This window comes from Eurosta solidaginis, chromosome 1 (assembly GCF_040869045.1).
Source record: "Eurosta solidaginis isolate ZX-2024a chromosome 1, ASM4086904v1, whole genome shotgun sequence".
Taxonomy (NCBI): Eukaryota; Metazoa; Arthropoda; class Insecta; order Diptera; family Tephritidae; genus Eurosta; species Eurosta solidaginis.
The window spans coordinates 284662492-284668001 of record NC_090319.1 but is presented as its reverse complement, the minus strand read 5'-3'; positions in this window follow the sequence as shown (position 1 = coordinate 284668001).

Here is a 5510-nt window from a genome sequence, read left to right as displayed (position 1 = left end):
GAAAAATTGCATCTCTCAAGCATAAACCGTTGCTAAGGGAGAATGTATAATAAAAACTATCAGTAAAACAACCCTACCAAAAATCGGATACTTTTAGAGGCTCGAAGTGGTAGAACTTTTAGAAATTTAAAATACTCGGATCAAAGTATCGATGCAAATACTCATACTCAGCAAAAGTATCGAGGATACTCTATCCAAGTAAGAGCTTTTACCAAAAATGAAGAAAATGTATTTTTTTAAATGAGATCACAAATTTCAAATAGAGTAGAAAACATGTAGGAATGTTTAGTTTGGGAACCGAACATTACATACAGAACTGTGGGCTCTCACAAATTTTTTTAAGGACCACTCTTCCACCAAATTGCAAATATGTAGATATCAACAGCTTACAAAACTTAAGTTTTCTTCTACTAAATGTGGGCGGTGCCACGGCTATTTTGTGAAAATTTTACTTAATTTCTATTTTGCGTCATAAAGTCCATCCACCCGTTAAATTTCACCACTTTATTAGTATTTGTTAATGCATTCTCCCCTTTTTCTACTTTTCGAAATAGTGAGCTAAAAAAGTGGGCGTTGTTATAATCTGATGTCGACCATATATAATGTCAATGATGCTGAAACAGTGGAGCAAAAAAACTCAGTTGAATAAAAACGTCACTCAATACTTTATATCAGGGATCGCCACAAGCTCCTTATGGAAGCGTGACCACACCTACTTTGAAATCCAAAAATAAAAAAAATGGCGACGGGGCTATTAAAAAGTACACTGTAAAAACTCCGAAAATTCTTAAAACGATATTATTTTTGAAAGAAAATTATACATTTTGTAATCCTGATAGAAGGTAAATTCATTCGATTTTTTTTATATTTAATTTTTTATAGTTTTTTTGTTTATATTTAAAAAAAATTTTTTTTATATTTTTAGGCTTTTTATTTTTTTTGTTTTGTTTTGTTTCTTTAGAAACAAAATAATATAAATAATAATAATCTTGTAATTCTGATTCATTCATTTATTTTATTTCATCTTTTATATTTTTTTGTTTTTATTTTTTGTATGTTTTTTTTATTTTTTTGTTTGTTTTGTTTTTAATTTTTTATTTAATAGTATTTCGGAAAGAAGGATTAAAGTTAGGATGAAACTGCAGATATTAACCTACTTTAAATTGTCCGCAACTAATTTTTCTATATATATTTTGATGTTTATGGTTGATAATTTCAGGAGCGCTTCTAAATGCTGATTTGTAACTCTATTTCTGTTATTTGTTTTTATTTGCTTAAGGAATAAAAAGGAGCTTTCACAAATGTACGTACCAAAGATTGAATAAAATTTTATAATTTCTTGCCGCAGTAAGGGATATTTGTCCTTGGTTATAACTTTCCAAAAATCAATGCCTTTTAAATCTAGTAACTGTAGTTCAAAGTTGCATTGTAAGTCGCTCAGCTCCATTTGGAGTTCTGGCCTCTGCTCAATTGCATCGCATGTCATGAGTATAAAAAAATTGGTAACATTTTCGTGATAACTCCAAGCCTTGGAATCTTTTAGAAAAGTTATTTTTCAAGTCAGTGAGACAAGTTATAAGAAAAGAGAAATTATGAAGGAATAATGAAGGAAAGTTATAAAGTTTTTCTATGTTCATATCAGCTAAAACCACGCCAATTTTATTTACAAACCCTTCAATTGAGTTCACCATTTCAAAAATCGTTTTATTAAATCCTTGCATTGAAATATTTAAATGATTTAAATATTTTGTCAAATCTGTCAAAAAAGCAAGATTTATATTAAATTCTTGTGACTTAATTTCTTTTAAAATATCATCAAAGCCTTTCACTTGTTTCTATAAATACAGCAATTTCTTTCCTCAGTTCAAAAAATCGTTGCAGACATTTTCCCCTACTAAGCCATCTAACTTCCGTATACATTAACAAATCGCCGTATTCGTTTCCGATTTCATCCAAAAATATCTTAAATTTTCTATGTGTTAATGAATTGTGCCCTCCTCTGATTCTGTTAACGATTTTTACGACTACGTTCATCGTATTAACACTACTAGTCCATTTTGCACACAGAGACTCCTGGTGTATTATGCAATGAAACGATGGAACCCGTATATCGTTTTTCAAGAGCTGGCCAACAAAACCTTTTTTTCCAACCATTGCGGGTGCACCATCTGTACACACCGACGAAAACTTTTCAATGTTAGCGCTTAAATTTAACCTTTCGTTAACGGAATTAAAAATATCAACTCCCCCAGTATTTTTTAATAAAGGAATTAATGCGAAAATCTCCTCGGATGTGCTAAAATTTTCATTACCATTCTTACTGCTAAAATGAGTTGACTTGTGTCGGAAATGTTGCAAGTTTCATCCAAGGCAATTAAAAAATAAAAACAGCAATTCAATTTTTCACCTAACGCTCCATCCAGAAAGGAATTTAAGTTTGCAATTCGGCGAGTCACAGATGCTGCGGAGAGAGAAACTTTATCTATTGTATCTGCCAACAATGCACCCTCATCTCCGAAACAATGCATCATTTCTTGGCAAACTTTTTTAATGAAAACTCCCTCTGTGAAGGGTTTGCAATTTTTTGCAATGCTTAATCTTGCAATATATGAAGCTCTTAAGGGGGCATTGTCTGGGAAACATTGAATTTTAGAGAGCCGTGAGCCCACGAGTTCTCCATTATTTTCAATATACGACAGTATATTTTTCGCATCCTGCTCAATAAATGATTTTCGAAGGGCTTCCACTAGTTCTTTGCGCGATTCTCCCACTAAAATATCTGTGGAGAGTTCGCATGACAACTCATATAATGCCTTCTCAAGTCGTGAGCACAAATTCGGCTTATAATGGTAAAACAAAGCATGCATTGTGCTTCCCCTTTGAAGTTCGTGGAAAATAAAAATTCAACCTCCAAATCCATATAAAATTTATTTTACAATGTAGGACGCAATAAATTTTTCTCAACTTGTATCGCCAGTTATTTCAAAATAAATGCTTTTTAAACGGGTCTATTTAGCTTGACTATGTGTAGCGAACATAATTTTGTAATTCAAATTTCAGTAACTTCCCGATAAAAAAAAATTCAAGAACAACTTTTAGTTTTTATTCATCTGAAGTTTTTAAATATCTAAAACAAAAATTTTCTTTTTGAAGTAATTCAAAAATTCTCATGATTCAATTACTAGAGGTTTGTTCTTCAATGATGACAGATCTTTGACACTCCCAAATTGAATAATCTGGACGGCTTGCTTTTACGAAGTAAGGAAAACGGGCAATAATTCAATCCCCTTCAGTGAAATTGTTGTAGACAAGTATCTTTGGTAGTATATTAGTAGTGATAATAAATTTGTAAATGCCAAAAGTTTTTGGGGAAATGATTCATTTTCTACTAAATATTTCGTGAATTGATAAAGTTATGTTGGTTTGGCCATTCTTTCAGAAATTGTTTGAAGAATGCCGCACGTTAGAATTTTATTCAAAAATGCACTATCTCAAAATTTGTTTCCAAAACTCCCTACATGAGCATAAGTTCAATGCATTTTGTCATAAGAGGGAGTTAATGAAAAGCATTCTGAGATGAAGCGTTCTTCAATCTAACTCTAATATACGGCGGTTTTGTGACAAATCCTGATTTGGGAAATTTTTGAAAAAGATTTTGAGATAGCATGATTTTCAACAGGCAGGCGACATGGGATAATACGCTACTAATCAGACGCAATGAACTGACAAAAACAAAAATAAAATAAAATGGCTTATTGTCTTGGAACTTTTTGTTCCTACCTTGACCAGAAGAGATAAGCTTTTGTGCGGTCCTGCTACTCAGGGAATATTCACCTTTTTATTCTGACATTTCGGAAAGAACTTTTCCGTTAAGTTTTCATGGAAGCGTTCCGGATAAACTGTTAATTTAGAAAATTTGGAATACGTTCATTTGATACTACCGCACGAGGTCCGAGTATGCATAATATTCCAAATATAAACCGATTCTCTAAATTCTTAAATGGAGACGAATGTTCCGAACATACGGAATTAATAGAACAGAAGGTCGACTTTTAATACGCGCCCAAAAATATCGAGAGAAGTGTCAAAAGACGCGTATTGACCTCGATAACAATAATTCGAAGGTGGAAATAAAAATTTTTTTTAGTTCAAAATATATTGACGAAAAACCGAAAAATGACCCCGCGTGTGTTGGCGGCCTTCAGCCGAGCTTATAAAAAATTACCCTGGCCGGTCCACACATGAGGTGGGATCAAAATTAAATGCGTGCAAACTCCCTTTGTACACAAAATCTTTTTAAGTGCACAAAAAATTTGAAAATTGCCAACTTCAACTGCAAACTGTTGTCGAGGTCACCTCTCTCGATATTTTTGGACGCGTATTAGCAGTAGACTACTGTTCTAGACTTTTACCTGAATAAGTTAACATGCCCAATGAGTACATTTCATTATGGCATCTCCATTAATTACTAATGACATTTTTACGTGAATCGATTTAATAGTCGAGGTTTTGACGTTGAACGATGAATTTTGAATTGGTTTCGTATGTTAATAGGTTTACGAATGTGCACGATTCCTTGGTGTCCGTACTTTTCATAAAACCTATGTTCAGCCACACTAATAGATCATGGCATAGTTAATAAATTCATCATTAAATTAAAATAAATGTTCTAGGGAATTATGCAGTTCAGTACTTATCGAGTATTTCTAAACTGATTGCTTCCTATTTCTACTACTAATATTTTTCGAAAATTCGCAAAGAAACAACACAGTTAACCGATGAAAATTCGATTTGGGAGCAAAATGGCTGCAATTGTCAAAAAAAGTGTCTGTCGAGCAAACCTCTTGTGATTGAATCATGAAAAATTCTCATCTTCAAAAGATAACTCAATTAAGAATAATTTATAAAAAGAAAGTATATCTAACTCAAGTAGATAACCCTACAGCAATAATAAGAAAAAAATCGCCGACAGGTGGCGCAAGGACCAAAATATTAAAAAAATTATATATGTGTTGCCGCCAAAAAACGCTCCTACGCATCTAAGTGAGGATTTAAATGAGCCAAATCGGACCACAAATACGATTTTTTTAAATATTTCGATCCATGCGCCACTTATCGGAAATTTTTTTCTTATTATTGCATTGTCATCGGTTTCTGAACTATATTCCAAGCTTCAAGCTTGTAGCTTATCGGGAAGTTACTTAAATTTCGATTAAAAAATTCTGTTCGCTACACAGAGTCAACAAAAATAAAACCGTTAAAAAAAAACACGGCTATTATTTATTATATTCTATTAGATAAATGAGTGATAATCTTAAATTATCTTCTCCGGTTAATAGTGGTGAAACAAAGCATGCATGTCCTTCAAACTTATCACTAATATGTATATTCCATATTCAATTAATAAGTCAAGTGAGACGAAATAAATTTTTGTCAGTGCACGTCTATTCATCATTTTGTTTTCTAAAAAATTATTTTCTAAAAATTATTGCACGTCTATTCTTCATTTT